Here is a 21,430-nt window from a genome sequence, read left to right as displayed (position 1 = left end):
TTTTGCCGTTTTCATAATGTAATAAAAATACTGTAATGATAAATAATGATAAATAGTGTGTAATAAGCATGTCATAAAACAAATTTTATATTTCCAAGATCACTTCTTTTATAATTTATAGTCAGGTAAAGGAGAAAATTCCTGGAAATATTCATTTTTAGGAGGGGGTTCATGAGACTTGACATTTTAGTGAAAGGAGATCACAGATTGTTAAAGTTTGGGAACCACTGGACTAGAACAATGAAGCTAGTGAAAATTAAATCCTTTTGGGGACATAAAATGTGATTTACTTTTGCACTGTATAAGGCACCTAGTTACTACTGTGGTGGGCACCTAGCATTACAAAAGTAGAGATATGTAATAGAAGTGGGTGAAATGCACTCCTGTAATTTAGACTGTCTGCCACAAGATGTGTATCAGTCATTGTAAGCTGGCAGCATGACTCACTGTAGTCAAGCTTTTTCTTCAAGAAACGATGTTTCTGATAAGAAATTGAAGCCAGTTAACCTGAACAAAAACTACTAAACAGAAAAGCTCCCTCGAGGTTAACCCACTCATATGGCCCTGGCTATGGAGGCATATCTGTCCAAAGGCAATGTCTTTCCTCAGAGTAACAGGGTGGCTTGTAATTGGATTGGAGAGGCTGGGGCTAAGCCAGCCCTTATTACAAGATGAGACTGAGAGGAATCAGGAGATTCCAACTGAAAAGACAGCAGGCAGATTCAAGGCAGGGGTGTGGCTCAGAAAGGGTTGTTGAGGCTGCCAGAGGTAGAAAGCTCGGGGATGCTCAGGAAACAGAAACCTGAGGAGATGTAGCTAGCAAGCATAGTTAGACTTCCATATTTGGGAGTGCGGCTCCAGTCCAGCCGCATGGGGGTGTGGAAGGGACAAATTCTGTTCTGGTCCACAGGGGCACCATTTCAGATATTTTGGGGGATGGGGCAACTTTAACCATGATTCCAGGGGCTACTGAGGCAACTGAATACTGTATTTTTTTTTTTGCAGATAACTTAGAAATTATCTGGCAGGAGCACCGTATCTAATTCCTATATCAAGAAAGAAAATTAAATAAATATTATACCCACTCAGCTCTAATACTAACATGTTCTGACATCTTGGGGCAAGTCACTTAAGGGACTGGTTTGGTTTAAAATTGTAATGTATGTTCTCTCTCAGATACTCTTACTAAAGTCAAAAGGAACCATCATGATCATCTGCTCTGACCTTCTGCATGTTTCAGGCCATAGAATATCACCCACTCACTCCTGTAATAGACCCCCTAACCGAGTTACTGAAGTTCTCAAATCATGATTTAAAGACTTCAAGTTACAGAGAATTCACCATTTACACTAGTTTAAACCTGCAAGTGACCCATGCCCCATGCTTCAGAGGAAGCGAAAAACCACCAATGTCTCTGCCAATCTGATCTGGGGGAAAATTCCTTCCTGCCCACTAATATGGTGATCAGTAAGACCCTGAGCATGTGGGCAAGATCCACCAGGAAGATTCCTGGGAAAAAATCCTCTGTAGTAACTCAGAGCCCTCCCCATCTAGTGTCTCATCTCTAGCCATTGGGGATTTTGGCTACAGGCAGTTGCTGATGGGCCATTGTAGGCAGTCTTGTCTACCATCCCCCTCCATAAACTTATCACGCTCAGTATTGAAGACAGGCTTTTTGCCCTCACTGCTCCCCTTGAGAGGCTGCTCCAGAATTTCACTCCTCTGATGGTTAGAAACCTTCACTTAATTTAAAGCCTAAACTTGATGGCAAGCTTGATGGAAAGCCTAAACTTGATGGCAAGCTTATATCCATTTGTTCTGAGGTCCACATTGGTGCTTAACTTAAATAACTCCTCTCCCTCCCTGGTATTTATCCCTCTGATGCATTTATAGAGAGCAATCTTATCGCCCCTCAGCCTTCTTTTGGTTAGGCTAAACAAGCCAAGCTCTTCGTCTACTCTCATAAGGTAGGTTTTTTCATTCCTCAGATCATCCTAGTAGCCCTTTTCTGCACCTGTTCCAGTTTGAATTCCTCTTTCTTAAAGATGGGAGAGCAAAATTGCACACAGTGCAACCTCCAGATGAGGTCTCACCAGGGCTTTGTATAATGGTACTAACACTTCCCTATCTCTACTGGAAATACCTCACCTGATGCACCCCAGGACCATGATAGCCTTTTTCACAGCCACATCACATTGACGGCTCATAGTCATCCTGTGATCAACCAATACACCCAGGTCTTACTCCTCTTTTGTCACTTCCAATTGATAAATCCCCTGTTTATAGCAGAAAATCTTCTTGTTAGTCCCTAACTGCATGACCTTGCACTTTGATCCCATTTCTGTCACTCCAGTTTACTAGGTCATCCAGATCTTCTTGTATGATATTCCGTTCCTCCTCCGTATTGGCAGTACCTCCCAGATTTGTGTCATCTGCACATTGTATTAACACACACCCATTTTTTATGCCAAGGTCAGTAATAAATTAAATAAGATTAGTCCAAAGACTTATCCTTGAGGAACTCCACTAGTAGCCTTCCCTAGCCTGACAATTCACCTTTCAGTATGACCCATTGCAGTCTCCCCTTCAACCAGCTCCTTATCCACCTTTCAGTTCTCATATTAATCCCCGTCTTCTCCAGTTTAATTAATAATTTCTCATGTGGAACTGTAACAAATGCCTTACTGATACCCAGGTAGATTAAATCTACTGCATTTACTTTGTCTAAAAAATCAGTTATCTTCTCAAAAAAAGATAGATATTAGTGTTACTACCTCTTGAATCCAACAAGTGAAACAATTGTAGAAAAATCTGCAATTACTTTCTATCATTTAGGCTACTTGCTTTTTGCAGTTCCCCATGCTTGGAACAGATCATTTAGCTTTGGGAAACATCCTAACAGCCCTTTCTTATCTTAATCACCTGTTAATCACTGTGTTTATAAACAAAATTCTGACTCCCTGCCTCAGAGGCCCACACTGGGAGAAGTCTCCTCAACAGAACTCATTACATTGCACACTCAGGCTGCCTGCCTGAGGCTTGCAGTTTGGTGGGGGGGCGTGTAATGCCCCGCCCTGCCGCCCCCCAACACCATCCATGCTAGCAAGCATGACTCCTGCAGAAACATTGAACTATGACCCAGGTCTGAGGAAGAGGGCTGGAAACCCCCCCAATTAAGGGGAGAAAGAAACTCTGAACTGGTGTTGGGGTTTGGAGGGTCCATTGTGCACCTGAGGACTAAATAAATTAGAGTCTAGGTGGGGAATGTTTTAATTTTCCTTTGGACTGCGTGGAATTTGTTTAAGGAGACCTGTGAAAGAGACAACAGAGGTGGAGTACTGCAGTGGAACCCCTGGCCATGAGGAAGTGCTTGGGAGGTAATAAGCGTCCACAATGCAGGACAGTGCATTGTCTCCCAGGCCTTTCTTATGCACAGCTGTGTGAGAGGAGGGGGAAACTGAGTTGAGATTAAACCCTTGTTCATGAGGGGCTTGATAGCGCCCACACTCCGTCAGATCATTTATTTACCTGTGTGATCAGTGCTTTATAGAGGACTAAGAAGACATGATCTCTGGCCAGAAAAGAGTAAAGTGACAAGGTACAGACTGGAATAAGACAACAAAAAGTCATGGGAGTTACTGTTGGGATTTTAGACTGGTGTCTTGATAGCAACATGATTTTTATTTTGTTTGTGTTCTGTCTAATAATGCCTTGCTGCAGTGATGTCTACAGTCCAAGAAGATACAAGCTTTGCAGGTATCTCCAGGCTTCTTTATTAGCAAATGTTTGAAGCTAATTAATTGTCAAGCATGCCCAGTACTGTAAATGATTATTGACCAAAAGCTGCAGTTTCATTTAGAGCTATGTTCTGCTTTCCCTTCCCTAGTATGCCTATCAAAGGGAAATCCTAATTCAGGCACAGCCGTATCTGTGACTTCTTAGCAGGGGTCCATAACATCCTTAATTTCTTCCCCCACATTGATACATTGTAACAACATGGGCAATTGCAGGGTCGGGAGAGAAATGTCTGGGAATTTCAATACATATTTTGCTCCAAACGTTGAGTATTTCTGGACTTTTTCTAATCCTACAAACTCATACATGTGGACTGATCCTTGCTCCCATGCAGAGCCTAAATTAACTTCAGTGGGGCTCACAGGCAGACTACTACAGTTGAGATTGGTGCCGAAGAGAAGGCTGTGTACAGAGGAATGTATCCAAGGGAAAATGCCTGTCCTAGGACATTGAAATAGCTCTTTCTGAACTACTTCTGAAAATCTGTGTTTCCATGAGGGGAGGAGTGAACTTTGAATGGCTTCCTACGAGCCTACAATTCTACTGTTTTAGAATCTGGAGGAAATAAATAGAAACAGTTCCAGTGTAGCTATGCTGAAAAGCCTGAGGTTTTACTTGATTTGGAAAATCACTGCCTCTGAAGCATTATTTGACTTCAGTTACAGAGTAGACTGATATAAAAACAGTGTAGGGATAACTCTGTGCATGGGAGTAAATAAATTATGTGGAAAGTGAATATGATTTTTAAACCAATTGAAGGAAAAATCTAAGTGCATATTTGAACTGTTTTTAAATGCTTTCCACATAATGGGCTTTACCAAAATGGAAGGGTGAATTCATAGCTTGAAAACTTTTAAAAATGTCATCACTAAATGTGTGCGGCTGCTATCGCATGCCAAGTGGCCCAGAGACACATGCTAGCAGGAAGAGGGCTAGGCAAGTCAGGCTGGAATCTTTGGGGTCTGAGAATATCCAGGATGCATGTGCATACTTGTCTGCAAATATGCAAAGCTCCTTTTCAAGAGAGAGGAACGGTCAATCCAGCATGTTGCTTTGCCTTCATTTTTTGTTGCCTGAAATCCCCCAAATGGAAAAAAAAAATCTGGCAAATACAGGTTATGCAGGGTCTTTAAAATTCTTTATAGCCGTAGAGTGCACCCAGCCATCAATCCTTTTGAATAATTTCTAGCTGAATTTTTACCAGGTTTCTAATTCTTGTGAGCTACTATCTAACCATTCATTCATAGTACTGTATGCGCAATGAGCCAAATACATTGTAAACCCAAGGTGGTATCTGCAATAATGGTCATTTGGAGGTGATTAGAGATATAAACATCAGGGGTTAAATCCCCTTCTAATCTTTGTGGGATTGAGGCAGCCCTTCATCTTTCTCAGGTAGTTTAGATAGATAGGAATCTCCTAAAGAAGAGAACTTCAACATTCAGTTCATATCTCAGGACACTTACAATAAGTGTGGGTGTTCTCCATTGTCCTTGGTCAACATTTCCCTTAGTGCAGTGTTGACATTTGTTGGTGTCACCCTGGCTGCTACTGCTGGGTGGCTGCATACCTGTAGTAGGGAGGGGTGAGTTATATATCCAGTAGTTGCCTATGAGCTTGAGTGGTTAGCCTGTATTCAGGGCCTTGCTGGGTTGTTTCCATTGATGAGAAATTTAATAGGCACCAGATATTTCTTCAGTGAAATCCTAATTATTTACAAACAATGTGCACAAAGTCCTGTTTCTCTGAGTACAATAGCAGCAACAGCATGCAGTTTCCTGCTTGTAGTTTACAGCCCTGTCTTTTCAAAGAGTCTTCTGCCCCAAGATGCTCTTTATTTGCTCTTTCTCAGAACCATGCTTACAACTGCTTCTCTTTCTGCCTCTGACGCATGTAGACACAGAAAGCTGCAACTAGTTAATGCCCCAGATTCTGCACTTGCAATCAGTCCACAGGAAAAACCATTGGCTCACATGGTATAGCTTCTGCTCAGTTTGCTACGCTGGCCAGTGCTTTGGGTAGTGGCTTCTATTGTTTCATGTCTCTCAACACAAAGGGGCACTTAATTGCTCATTCTTTTAGTCTGAATGAAGGTGTTTGACCCTACCCAGGTCTGTGATTGATGGAAACCGTTAACACCATCCAACATAACTACATTTATAAAATTATATAGTTTGTAAGGTGTTTTTGAATCCTTTCAATTGAAAGATGCTACATGCTTGCAAAATACTATGAAGCTTAGCAACATTTCTATAATAGTAGAAGAAGCTGTTCTTCTCATGTATCTCCAGTGCTGCATGATCCGTACCAGCTACCCTGTCTGCTTTAGGCTACAGTTCAAGAATGTTGGTTTTAATCAATAATCACTCAGTCAACTTTGCAAAAATATCATGAAAATGGGTCTTTACCACAATAATGATTTTAAAAAAAGATTATTTTAAACTCACTCATTTAAAAACAAAACAAAACAAAAATTCAATGAGAGCAAATGGTGGAGTAGAATTTAGTGAGGTTGCCTTAACTATTCTGGGATGGCCCCAATTACCTGACAGAGACCCTCGGTGTTGTTCTCCTTGTTGGATTCAGGTTTAATCTCCCCACGGCCTGCACAGGGAGATGTCAGTGAAGGTCCCACACCTCTGAAAACTGCTCCCTCTGGGGGTTTGTTAGAGCCTGGGATTGGTGAGGCAGGGCATTGTGTAACCATTATTTGTTTGGCCAGGAGTTTGATTATTTTTTATAATAAAGAGTTTTTATTTTGGCAAACAGTGGGGAGCTTCATTATATTCTGCTGTTACTGAAGAGAAAGCACTTAGATGCCAAAACAATGAGTATTAATATACATCTCCAAATAGATAGATATGATTTTATCAATGTCTCACTAACATGTATTTTAGGGCTAGGAAATGTTCCCAAGGCTTTTTGGCTGAGGTGTTTTTTCCAAATAATGTAATGGTATATTGTAAAAATAAGGGGTATGGAACAGTTTTCATATGAGGAGAGATTAATTAGATGAGGACTTTTCAGCTTGGAAAAGAGACAACTAAGGGGGTATATGGTAGAGGTCTATAAAATCATGACTGGTGTGGAGAAAGTAAATAAGGAAGTTTTATTAACTCCTTCTCATAACACAAGAACTAGGGGTCACCAAATGAAATTAATAGGCAGCAGGTTTAAAACAAAAGGAAATATTGCTTTACACAATGCACAGTCAACCTGTGGAACTCATTGCCAGAGGATGCTGTGAAGGCCAAGACTATAATGGTTCAAAAAAGAACTAGTAAATTAATGGAGGATAGGTCCATCAATGTCCAGTATAAGAGGGGTAGCCATGTTAGTCTGGATCTGTAAAAGCAGCAAAGAGTCCTGTGGCACCTTATAGACTAACAGACGTATTGGAGCATGAGCTTTCATGGGTGAATACCCACTTCGTCGGATGCATGTCAGCCAGGATGGGCAGAGATGGTGTTCCTAGCCTCTGTTTGCCAGAAGCTGGGAATGGGCAACAGGGGATGGATCACTTGATGATTATCTTTTCTGTTCATTCCCTCTGAAGCACCTGGCATTGGCAACGGTTGGAAGACAGAGTACTGGGCTAGATGGACCTTTGGTCTAACCCAGTATGGCCGTTCTTATGTAATATTCTACAAAAAACAGCAAAATTCCCTGCACTTTTAATCAATTCTTTCTGCAATTTCTATTCCCCTCTTCTCATTCCACCCCTTCTCCCCTCCCCCAATCCCTGGTGATGTTCAGGAGAGATCTGTCTTTCATTTTCTTTCTTTTCTTTTCTTTCTAGTTTACAATCTAAAGGAAGTACTGTGTTCCAGTGAATTGAGCACTGGATTGTGTTTCAGGAAAGCTGGGTTATATTCTTGGCTTTCCACTGACCTGCTGGATGACCTTGGATAAGTCATTTATCTTCTCCATGCCTTAGTTTCCCAATCAGTATGAGAGATAACGATTCCTACTTTGTAAATCACTTTGAGGTTTATGTATGTAAAGTACTATATACAAGATAGGTATTATTTATTTTATGGGTCATATGTACATATATAAAATGTGTGTTTCTATGTATGTAATATGACATCTTGAAGCTCATCGATTGATCAAACATACAAAAGAAGAAAACAGATTGCAAAACATTAGTGTAAGAGCTCAGATGTGCAAAAGATCCTATGTGGCAAAAATGAAACATTCACATAGGTAAAAATATTGTATGCAAGCCAGCTGACATGAATTAGATTTATTTCCCTTCTGGCATCTCTTGCAAGTCCTAAATTAACAATTAAAGTGTGAAAGAAGTGTTCTCAGATCAATTAGAAGCACTTCTGCTTTGTTTTAAAAACATTAAGTCTCTTAATAATTCATTTGACCTTCCATGAAGGAGCATATTTTACACTGGATATATTTGGAAGTAATTTGTGCTATGGAGTGTAATTTTTTTATGCTTATCAAGAAATGTCCAGCTTTTTTTTAAAAGAAAAAAACAACCCTGTATTAAATATTGGAGGAGTTTAATGCAATATTTAGCTCTTTCTTTCTTCTGAATGCACAGCTCATATTTCATCTAAATATTGTTCAGTCTTGTCAACCTTGAGACATGTTTATTCAAGAAATAATGGGATCAGTTATCAAAAACTTAATCCTGCTGCGGCTTGGAACACTGCAGTTATAGAATCTTGAATTGTGCAACGAGCTAGTAGGTTCAGATTATAGCTAAGCAAATAATGGAAAAAATTGTTTGCAAGTATGTTTTGATTACAAAATTTATAGACAATTGAGTTTATTATGACTCATGTTTACCTTTGTGAACATTTCAGTGCTCAGGGTTAGCTAGCACAAATATTTGGGAATAGTGAATTTTTTAAGCACAAATGGTTGCTGAAAGCAATTTTTTAATCACGTTTGCAATTCACATTGGGTTAGTCAGTTACAGAAGTAATCCAGTTAGGGAACAGAAACAATACCAACCAACTTCAGTAATTAACCAACCCAGTGTGCATTTCAAATAAATATTCACCCCAAACGGGCTGTCAGCTATTAATAGGGAATGGGAGAAGGGAATTCTAAAGAAATTCACAAATTTATCATTTTAATAATGAACACATTTGAGAAGCTTGGGAGCACTTTGCAAACAGATGAAAAAGCAAAATTATAAGAATAAATTATTTGTGATGAATTATTCACCCAATGAAATTCAGATTAATTAAAAACCTTGCAAATGCATAAAAACCCCAGTGGTATCACCCACTCTTTAAATAGAGAAACAGTAGGGAATTGTAGTGACTGGGTCTCTGGACTAGGAATCAGGAGACAAAGGTTCTGTTCCTAGCTCTGCCACTGATCTGCTGAGTGACCTTGGGCAAATCACTTCCCCTCTCACCCTTTGTTTGTCTTGTCTGTAACTTGAAAGGTCTTTGGGGAAGGGAGTGGCTCTCACTAGGTATGTACAGCATCTAGCACAATGGGGCCCACTCTTGTTTGGGAACTGTCGGTGCTACTGTAATAATAATAAAAATCAATAATAGCTTTAGGAAACAGGGTAACATTTGTGTAACCATCACGGGAGTATTTTAGCTGGCGTTTCAAACTGTTACAACAGATTTCAGGTGACATTCAGTATCCCTACCAAGTAGGTTTAATTTTAATCATCTCTCTGGGCTAGAAGAGATAAGGATGGACTAATAAGGAAGTCTGAAAGAAGAGAAGATGCCAAGAATAAATGCTTGCATATCTGGATGACGTAGACAGGAACAATGAAAAATATAAACACCACCAATATGTTGTCAATAGCTGTGATCACATTTGCTATGTTGCAACCTTCTTAAGAATGATTCCCAGTCAGGGAAGAAACAGAAAAGAGAAGCTGCAGACAGAAAAATCACCTTTGCTTTTCAGTTATCTACATTTCTAGCTCTATGTCATAGAATCATGGATGCTAGAGGTGGAAAAGACCTTATATGTCCTACCTAGTTCATCCACTCCAGGGGACAGTAGAAGATTATTTTATACAGTTCAATTATCTGCAGGGATAAGCCCTCTCTCCTCTCCCACTCTCTGTGTGACAAACTCCAGCAGAGAATGAGGCTGATAGGGAGTCAGAATGCAGATGAGATCTAGTCTACTTGCCCCTAAACAGGGGTAAGGGAATTATGTCCTCACTCCAAGGGGTAATATTCTTGTAGGCTCTACTTCAGGTTTTGAGAGAACATTGTGATGTTAAAAGGAGACTCACCAAGCTGGCTGTCTGATGTCAACCAAGGAGGACACACATGTTCCAGTAAATAACTGGTGGTCCTCTTCAAATATGCACTTAAAGGCTGTTCCAATATACTCTTATCCAGGCACTGTCAGTGGCCAGGAATCAAATGACCTATTACTTCTGTTCCAACCTTTGTCTACATCTCATGGCACCACTGGCATTTCTCAGTCGCATAAGATAGAGCCAGGGGCTGTTGTTTCCCTTTACTCTTATGCAGAAATGGCTCTGCACTTACCAGTGGTTGAGCACAAGGGTTCAGGCCTATGATAACTTGAATGAAAGGCATCTAAGAAACTGAAGGTCTAATAGAGATAGAAGACCTCCTTTCTGGTTCGCTAATTACTCTGCTGTAAATCTCCATTGTTCCTGACATTTCATCCATCATAGTCATCTGCATGAGCTCCACAGCAGCAGCTGTTACAGCGGTTTCAAAACCTCTAGCTAGAAGTGCATCTTCTCATAAACAAACTGAGGAGTTATTGTGATGAAGTGAATTTCTTTTCTAAATTCATAACTGGCCTGGAACAGCTGAACTGCATCTTTCATGTTTAATGTCCATCTGAGCTTCTGAAACTCAGGTTTGGCTTCCTGAAATGGGAAGCACATGGCACTATGGAAAAAAAAATGCCAGGAATTGATGGAGATGGTCTCCTAACAGCAAGTCCTACTAGACATCCAGGAGCTGACAGTGAACATGAGCAGAAAGATAGGACACCAGGCTATATGAACTATTGGTCTTTTCTGGAATGGCAATTCCTATATGTCCTTGCAACATGAACAGGGTGAAATTGATACAGTTAAAACAGAAATATTCAGTAGATCACCTCTCCTGTGCAAGAAGCACATTTTATTGCTATACAGGAGAGGAATGAATCATAAAGAGGGTATTGAAGTATCACTCCATGTAAGAAGCAGGACTTATTTTTCAGTTTTTCCATGAAAGAATTCTCCTCGGGGAGGAAGAGAGCTTTCTTTGAGTGAGTCTTTGTGCTTAATTCGCATTACCTCTTACATTGGTTTTACACCCCTTGTGACGCCATTGACTTCAGTAGAATTGCTCTTGATTTACATCATACTAAGGGCCTGATCCAAAGAGCCTGGGCTTTGGATCAGACCCTAAGTGAGAAGAGACCCAGAGGCTCAACCCTAGGCACAGCTGTAATACAAAGTGCTTTTTATGTCATTCTGTGATATGTCACCTGATGTCACCTGAATGACTTCTGCTAAACTGTCTGTCCGTGAGAGAGATTTAAAACTGCAAGCTCAGTGGGGCAGGAACTGTCTTTACTAAATGTTTGAACAGCACCTCCCACAGCATGACCCTGACCTGATTGGCTTCTCTCTGCTGTTGCAATATAAATAATACTAATCAAAGCTCTTTCAGGAATATTTAGGTGAAGTTACAATGCTATTCTATGACTTTTGTAGCCACTACTATTGCACCTGAAAAGTGACCTGCAAAGGATTTTTTTAAATGCTGGGCTTGTGCTATTTCCGCTTTATGAATGGTGGGATTTGTTTTGGGGTTTTTGCTTGTTTTTTACATTACAAATATCAGGGATGTCAACTCTGATCTTTCCTGGGTTTGCTGGATGACTTTTTGAGGGTTTCAGAGGATGCATATTGTGAGCTCTCACACCTTGAGGGGGTGAGAAGCGTTGAATCTTTAACAAACTTCTGTTCTCCAAAATATTAATTATACATTGCAGGTGTTAGCAAGGATTTGGCCATTTGTTTTTGTTCTGTCTGAACTCAGATAAACACCTGATAAAAGCAGAAGATTACAAGAGAAATTATTATTAGGGCCTGAGTCTCTATTGCCCTGCACAATCTATAGTTGTTTGCACCATTGTAAAGTGGGGGGTAAATGTTACCATTTTGGTTTGGAAGGATTTTTTTGCCCACTTTGTACAGGTGTAAATGGCTACACATAATGCAGTAGAATGGAGATTTGGGCACTTAGCCTGCAAACTCATCAGGGTGAACAAGTCTTGTACTTTGGGCTCGGTTTTACCACTCTTTAGTGTTGCCAGCTCTTACAATATTTGGTATAATCCCACAGCTCCCGGAGTCATGTGATCATATAAATCACAGATTTCATATAAAATGGAAGGTTTTTAGCCCTCATGGTTGCAGCTAAAACCTTGAAAATGAACCACAAAGGTTAAAAAACTAGACGTCAAATTAAAAGAAGCAAAAATGTATTATTTTTTACAATGTCATCATTTTTAAGCTAATCTTGTGAGATCCTAACTCACAATTTTTTAACACTTGGTGTTGCCAATACTGTTTATGCTGAGTAGCACCTCACTCCGGGAATAGTCCATTTACACAATGTGAGTAAAAATTGTAGAATCTAGGCCTCTGTGTTTGTGCAGTGCCTAGCACACGGGTGCTCTAATCCCAGTTGGGACCTCTAGACACTGCTGTCATATCTTAGTCATGATTGGGTTCTTATTTGTACGTATCTATCAGTATTTTTAAGTGACCAGTGTCAGATGGCAAAGACCAGAGTATGTCTATTAGTCTATACAGATATAAAGTGATGTTCAATAATAATTTTGGCAGAGGTTTCTTGAAGAATAAACTTGGTTCAGGGATGTGGTTTTCTCCATAATTAAGGCCGTTGCAGTTTCTTTCTTCCACTCAGGCATCCTTTTATTTTTAAACACACAATGTGAGACTGATCAGATATTATCATTGTTGACCTTTCTCTTCTACTGCAACATCAGAACCAAGTTGCATATCTCCAGCTTTTAGACTCTGCCAGCTGGGGTCACAGACTGTGGTGTTGCGCTAAGAATCATTTTGCTCTGCATTTGGTGTCAGTTTCTGCATGAAAGGAAAATGCCACTCGGCTGTTCTGAGCCTTGGCTGGCGATAATGCTGCATGTGTCCCTCTGTTCCTGTGATAAGTGCCCAAAGGGCAAGCAGAGAGAACGTCTCCTCAGGGATCAGTACACACCAGGCCCTATAGATAGAACCACATATATATAGAACAACATGAAAGCTTTTCACTTTCTTCTTTTCAACAGCATGATGGTTAAGTATCACATACAGTGACGCTTTTTAACCTGACCCTTCCAGGGGTCTGGTCTTTCTGTATCCACAAGTCCTTCAGTTCACATTATCCTAAACTAGGAGAGGGGGAGGGGATGGCTATTTGAAAATGAAATTGACACATACTGCAAATACATTTGTTTTTGTAGACTTGATACATGTACTCACCAAGAAGAGACAGTTGTAGAAGGATTTCTCTTTACCTTCAAACTCAATAGTAAAATAAAATGCAGTTTTTCTGCTGGGATCGTTGCCCTTTAATAGGCATCACAACATTACCTGGGGGAGAAAACACAACTAGCTTTTACTTCAATGAGGCTAGATATTTATAAAGACACCAGTCTCTGTGGTATCTAGGTGCTAATGTTAGTGCAAGGTCATCCATGGTTAGCCCAGGATTTGCAATATTGAATCAGATCATTGACCAATGCTTCTAAGAAAGGTGAAGCTGGTCTCTTGTACAATACTGCACATTTTGGATTGGATAAAGGGAGAATTCTTTCCTGACCCCGTTCCTTGAAGCATAAAATTTGATTAGTTTCCTTAGGATGTATAACTTACAAATGCTGCTAAGGGTCAGAATGTTGTTATGCTTTTTAAAACTAAAGCCACAATATTTGAAAACACCTAGAGAGAAAATATGGGCAGCTAAATCCTGGCTTCTCCAGGCATTCATTGAATATAAGTGGTTTCTGCCAGCAATCTGCTTGCTTGTTAACGAGAAACCTTTTTAAAAAAATTAAAAGAGACTTATATACTCACAAATATCAGCTCATCTCCCTTTCCCCTTTGATTTGTTTAAAATACCTCTTGTCAGATTTGCCAATTCCTGAAGCTCTTTAGGTCAATTCCTGCGCTAACTTAGGCCCTGATCTTGCAAAAACTGACACTCTTACTTAACTTTAAGCACGTGCATGATCAGTTGAACTCACTGGGACTATGCACATACTTAAAGTCAAGGGTTGGGAATTTATACTCCCTCAATACATGGAACTTCATTACCTTCAGTATGCATGGAGGGAGTAAGTCAGCACTGAATTTGGGCCTGTGTATTTAAACAAAGTTTTAACCCCCTCTCCTGCCCCTCCCACACCCATCTCACCCTCTCCCCCACCTTTCCCTCCTATTCAGAAGTAGATTAGGATGGCTTTATAAATTATAACTTCACTGAGAGATTCTGCAAAAAGAGGATGCAGGGACTTGGAATGCTAATAGCTAAAACAACAAGCAGAGTGAATGCAGAAAAACCCCAGCCAAATGAATGTTTAACTCTTGAGTAATGTTTAGCAACTGGGGCTGCAGAGACCAGAGGCAGAGCTATTTTTTGTGGATTAAAGCCAACAGATACTAACAGTCCTTTCTACAGTGGCCTATAAACCTTCATCTCAACACTTTGGATATTTTTTAGAGTTGCTTTACCAATAACCAGACTATTTATTGTTCATTGAAATATATAAATCCATTTCTTCCTATGAGACATCTTGTCCATGACTTAGAGGGGAAGAAAGTTCTCTGAGTAAATAAAGCTGCTTTACGTTCACATGATCCACTCATAGATCAGACTAGCTGCACTCTGCCCCATCTGCCTCCTGGATGGTTTAGTCCCTTAGTTTATATACACAAGGAAAATTTATGATTAGATTTGAGATCAATTCTTTTTTAACCCTGCGGAATGATAGCATCACATGGAAATTACGTCAGGGCTTAATTCACATGAGATAAACATCCTTGGATAATTATACAAATACATCAAGTGTGTCCTGCTATCAGCAGGAGATTATCTGTTTTATGTTAAGTGGTTAGTGGGCTTATACAAATGTTACTATTGCCAAATTACAGCCAGCCATTGTCTGTCTATTCTGTTTATTCATTTATATGCGAATATGTGAGTATACAATTACTAATTATATTTAGCACTTTTCAGCTGTAGGTCACAATGTATTGACACAGGAAATTGAAACACAGAGAGTTGAAGTGACTTGCAGATGGCAGACATCAGGTCAGAGAAACTATTAGAACTCATGAGTCTTGACTCCCAGTCTACTCTCTAACATGCCTCTGATGATTATGAATAGGGTGACCAGATAGCAAGTGTAAAAAATCGGGACAGGGGTAGGGGTGGGGTAAGTGCCTATATAAGAAAAAGCCACCAAAATCAGGACTATCCCTATAAAATCGGGACATTTGGTCACCCTAACTATGAAAGAAAGTTCTGGTTATCTATTGAAGATTCTGGCTGTCCTGATGTTCACTATAATGTGTTGTACAGGTGAATGTACACTGTGCAATCAGAAATATTTTGGTTTGATTGCAAGTGTCCTTATAATTTTTCCTCCTATTAGCTTCAACTTAAATACAGTAGTTCCCACATTTCCCAGGCAACTGTAACTGTTCACCGGAGTTAGACCTTGTCAAGTGGCATATTTGTATTGAGTTTGTATGTTGCATGTACTTATTGGACGGCTGATGTTCTTAGCCTAGAAACCACTAGATGGCACTGCAAAATAAAGTTCCACCCAATCCCACAAGATTTTAATGCTTTGTCTAAACCAATCTCAGCACATCAGAACAAAGAACAATTGGATCCCAAAATTCCTGGATTGTCATGGTGCAAATAAGACAGAGGAAGTGCAAACATACATAATAAAGGGCTATATTTTTCTTAAACATCCTCTAATGTTGTGTCACAGTTAACTGCAGACCTAATTAGCTGTAGGTGTAAAAGTTACCATTCAGATATTAAATGTATAAGGCCCCTGTTCAGCAAGGTGTTCTCAGACACCTCACATGCTTAAAGTTAAGTACATGCTCAAGTACCTGGGCGATTAGGGCCAATATGCTGCCATTTTAGCCGACAATTAATTGTGCTTGCAGTTGACTGCAGAAACTCAATTAAAGGAGGAGTTGAGACCTGTTAAATATAAATGATTAGGCTTCATGCTTTCATTGTGACATCTCATTAGTATAACTGAAATATGCTGCATTGATTAATTTATTGAACAGAATTCCTATAGAAGGTCTTTCCCCCTCAAAGTTGTCCATGTAGAAAGCCTGTGTTTATAGCAAGGTAATTTGGTTTGATTTGTACATAGTCAAACATATATATTCCTTTTGCACATCTGTTTTAGTTTGGGTCGTGTTAATTCTTATATAGTGTCAGATTTATTCCCCTGTCAGATACTTATACTAAAGGGATCAATTTTATTTCTCATTTGATTTTTCTTTCTGATTTTGATTTGGCTTGATGCACAGGGAAATTTACACTTGTGATTTATCGTATTAACTAGTATTCTTTTAAAGGAACACTGTCAGGTTAAAAATTGCATGCAAAAGAGGCTCTTTACTGCATCATCATAAAACATCTTTGATTATTAACCCTGAAAGAATTTTAAAAATAAAATTGACTTGTCATAATTTATGGATTTTGTTAATTTTTTACATTTCACCTGACTTTGACTATAGAAACAGACTGGGTCCCCGATCCTGGAGACACTTGTGCATGTGCTTACCTTTACACACAACTGCAGTGCCATTGACTATAAAATCTGTAATTTTCTGTATGCACCATAAGCCATATCATGCCACCAATTTCTAGGCAGAATGCCCCATTGAACTCTGCCATAAGTAGAGCTTAAATGATAATGTAATCCAGTGTTACATGAAACAAAATGTTCCGAAGTAGCCACTTATATTATGGGCCTTGGGCTACTGATTTCCAGAAGTACCAGCCACCCACTGCTTCAACCTGCGCTTTTGGTGCTTAATAATCTGTGACAATCAAGCAGGCTCAATGTATCTCATATTGGGCACTCAATCTCATTGGCTACTTTTAAAAAAAATGGTCTAAAAGTGAGTAGGCAGAGGACTGGGACTCAGGACAGCTAGATTCCATTCCTGACTCAGCCATTTACTGTCTTTATGATCTTGAGCAACAATTTCCCGATCTGTAAAATAGTTCTGTTCACTACAGGGGGAGTGTTAAGCTTAATCAACTAACGTTAGTAAGGTGTATGAAAAACCTTGGGCAACAAGGGCAAGGTATTTGTATTAAACAGTGTCTCATGTATGGTGTGAGCCAGTTAGTCCTCCTGAAGTTACACCCTATGTTATTCTGAAAGAAATGTTCTTATTTTCTACTGACAGGAGCTTTAATAACTTGCAGTTTTCACCTTCCTGTATGTTTAGCTATCCTGGTTTACAGGAAATAACATTGTGGCATCACCTGTTGCTCTACCTTTTCCTGTCAGCATTTACTGTGGTAGTCGCTTTATCTTATCTGGCTACTTCTGTAACATCCGCAAGTAAGTTGTATTGTATGAGGATTTATGGTGACTTTTCAGGGACCTTTATCATTAGATTAATACACTTCTGACACCTGTAGATCAACATAAACTTGACCCCTGGTCTCAACTGATCTATCATTAGGATTCTCCTTTTGAGGAGTATGGTTTGAGATGGAAGGAAATAGTATTAGTGGCAGGGCACGTCAAATGACCATTTCAAGGTCAAAAGTCAAAGAGATAAAACAAAAATGCATCTGCGTTACTTTGGGTTATAGTTCTATTATTAGTTGGTGTGGCAGGTAGATTGACCCTGGAAGGGGAATCACTGCTTGTTGTGGGGAAAGAATTGGTTCCCTGGTGTGTTTTCAGGACTACTTGGAATTGATTAATGATTTACCTCATTATCTCACTAGTGACTTATAAATCTATGCAACAGTTTTGCTCCTTCAGAATATCACGTATTTTATGATGAAAGTCAATCCTAAACCTCTCTACCATGAATTACTTCTGGGGTGTATTGTGTGTTATTAAAATACAGTATATGGTAATGTTAGAGCTGCTGACGGCTCAAAGTAAAAACCATATGAAATATTCTATTCAGCAAAAGTCCTGTTTCTGTTTCTATGCTTTATTTACTAAGGCCATTTGTCTAATAACAAGATATTTGCTTCTTTAAAAAGTTGCGGCTGCTTCTGCTGCCACTCTCTCCTTACCCCCTCCCCATGACACATCCACTTTCTCTTCTTTCAAAACTAGTTTCTTCTCTGAAGCAAACACTAACCCACATTTACAAACCTGCCACCAAAAATAAAAAATGGTGCACTCTAACATAGATCCTATGTCTGGATTGCCCAGAGCTTTTCGTTTTGCCTATGTATTTAGAATGCAAGCACCTTGAATCAGGGATAATATCTATGTCTGTGTTTTGTGGAGCATCAAGCACACTTTTTGTATTTAACAGAGAATAAAGAATATATTAATTCCTCACCTGAGGTTATCAAACTCTGCTTGTGTCATGATCGTTACGTTTAGGTGACTTGCCCAAGACTCTGCAGCAAATTAGTGTCAGAACCAGGATTAGAACTTGAAATCTAGTGACTCCACTCAATCCATGCTGAGCCGTCACTGCCTCTTTATAAAAACCCAGTACCATGACAATACCAAAATGCAGAAAGAGAACACAGAAAATATATGCAATAGAAAATATATTAATAGACTGATTTTCAAAGTTTTCCACAAGACATCAGCCACTTCTTAAAAGAAATTTCAAACTGAAAGTGGGCTAGTCTCTGTTACAGGCAGATTTCATGAAGGAGGTTATGCTGGTTATGTGATTCTTCCCACCTGATTTTGAACCTGGGCTGTTAAGCATTTTCATTTTCCTCTAGTGGCCGAATGGTATTCTAGTATTTTTGTTGATACAATAGCAGAGGAAATGGTTTCAAAGGAGACCTTTGGTTTGAAAACATCTGTCTAATGCATTCTTAAGAGGATGATGTTCTTCAACTGGCACACACCGAAATCTGCAAAGTTTCTGGTGTAATGCTTTTGAACATAAAAAGCAACAAGATGGTGTAAGTGGGAACTAATTGCTTGCATGGCCTCTCCAGGCCCAGACACCTGTACCTCAGCCTAAACTTGACTCCTGTCGTTTATGCTCTCTCAACATGCCACATTGACTTCTGGATGAAAGAACAGAGTAGAGCTAATGAGTTCCAACATCTTGATTTCAGCTGCAGTTTGGAACAGCTGTATGTAGAGAACTAACCTGCTCAGAATATGAAAAGAATGACCATCTGGAATAGGAGGAGGGGGAGAGAACGGTTAGGAGGCCTTTCCTTATACTACATATTTAATCTAGGCTTTCTGCCTTTCAAGATGATTCCTGGAGGGCCAACGAGCTAGCTTTCCTGAGAAGACTCCTTAAACATATTAATCTTGCTTCTGTAATAAGGACAGGTTTTATTATTAGAAGCAAATGAATGTCAGATTTTAACAGCATAACCTCCTCCCTTTTTGTTGTGATTATTCAGAGGAGATCTGCTATTCAGCAAACATCAAAATTAGTTTTCCATGCAGTGCAAGCTAGTTATAGTCAATCCAGTTTTTCCCAGAACAGTTTCACTCTTTGCAGAGTAATCACTAGAACCAAGACTAGATTGCATGTTGGTGCAAAACTAGTGGTGGGCCCTGAAATTAAAGTTCTGGGGCCAAACTCCCCTTGCTTTTGAAAAAGTCAGATCTGGGTCTAAACTTCACTTCTCAGGACCACTTGCTCGCTTTGTATCAGAGATTCATAGATTTTAAGGCCAGAAGAGACCATTATAATCATCTAGTCTGAGCTCCTGTATATCACAGGCCAAACCATCTTTCCCCTTTCTGTTCTCTCGTCACTTATCTGTTTACAGAGGACTTGTAGTGTGCCAATACAGAAGCCTACTGGTCCACATTTAGGACTGTCCTCACCACAGCCTAGATTTGATTCCAGAAACTAGGCAGGCTGGGTGAGATGCCTTTTCTGTCAAATTATTTTATGTATTGTGATGGGGAAGGGCATCCACACTTGCCCAACATTAGTGTAAATAGATACAGAGCTTGAATGTGACCAAGTCCAACCTACTGGATGTTATTGACTGCAGCAAAGAACTGTTATCATCCAAGAAAACTTAAATTGGCGTTGTCTTCTCACGCTTGTGTGTAAGGGGCAATGTAAGCTCCCCATTCTCACTTTTTTCCACATCATCAGAGGTTTGTATTCAAAATGGTTACTTAAGCGGGGGTCCTGTAAATGTATGTAAAATAAAAATGAGATCTGAAACAGAAAAATATTCCCTCTTGAAATACCCAGGCTCAGTGGTTAGTGCTGGAGCTTAGGAGCTAGGACTTCTGGGTTCTATTCCTGGCTCTCTCACAGACCTGCAGAGTAGCTCTGAGTAAGTCCCTTAGCTTCTCTGTGCCTCACTTTCCCCATGTGTAAAAGGGTGATAACAATAGTACTCCTCTACCTTCCACGGACGCTGTGGTGCGTAGTTCACTAATGTTTGTCTGGTGCTTTGAGATCCTAAAGTGAGAGGAGGGGGAGAAATGTAGAGCATTATTGTTTTCCATTTGGATCTGAAATAGCAGCAGTTAAACTGTTCTATGTTTGGTGGACATGGCCTCCGGGAATTATGCATGCACAGCTGACCTTACAATGCACTACAGATTGCTGCCTTGTACGCTGATTTCAGTATATGTAATCTGGACACGAAATGCCAAAAGTCATCCATCATCCCCTGTTTTGACCTTGTAACACTGCCTGTCCTGTACAAGGCCAGCAGTTAGAATGTAAGCTAATGAAGACAGCAGGACATGAAAGGGCTTTTCATTAGCTGATCAAAGGGCAGAAAGTAATGTTTTTATAGGCACAATATTGAGACAAATAAGACCAAAAACTGTGATTAGGATTGAGGAAGAAAAATAGGTCATTTGAAAACTAACCTAAAATTCTCTCTGTAGTTTGTATCCTACAGTGTGGTGTTTTTGTATTGTGCGCTGTTAAATAGTTGATGTGTTTCACCCAAGAAATGGCTACATTTCATTGCTGGATGAAGTAATCTTTGTGTATATACCTAGGGAGGCAGTTGTGCATAGCAATTAAAGCAGGGAACTTCATCAGGAAACTAGCTCTATTTCTGACTGATTCTTTGTGTAACCTGAGGCAAGGCACTTAGGTCCAAATCTTCAAAAGTGGAAGATTTGGAAACCTCATTTTTTGGATGGACAAAATCAAGACATCTTGGACCTGATTTTCTGTGGTTCTGAGCACCCATGGCTCCCATTGACTTAACTGAAACCTGCATACATGCATCAAGAAAGAATTTAGCCCATAGATCATAAATCAATGTGTTGAGTACCCTGTGATTGTTTGATGAAAGGAGCTGTAGAAATATCATTTTCAATTGTAGAAATTATACACAGGTGTTTTCAGAGTTACAATTAGGCAAAACAGTTTTTTTTTACATGACTTTAAAAGGCCTGTCCAAAT

This window comes from Mauremys reevesii, linkage group 8 (assembly GCF_016161935.1).
Source record: "Mauremys reevesii isolate NIE-2019 linkage group 8, ASM1616193v1, whole genome shotgun sequence".
NCBI lineage: Eukaryota > Metazoa > Chordata > Testudines > Geoemydidae > Mauremys > Mauremys reevesii.
The sequence above is the reverse complement of the archived record's forward strand: the minus strand, read 5'-3'. Positions refer to the sequence as shown.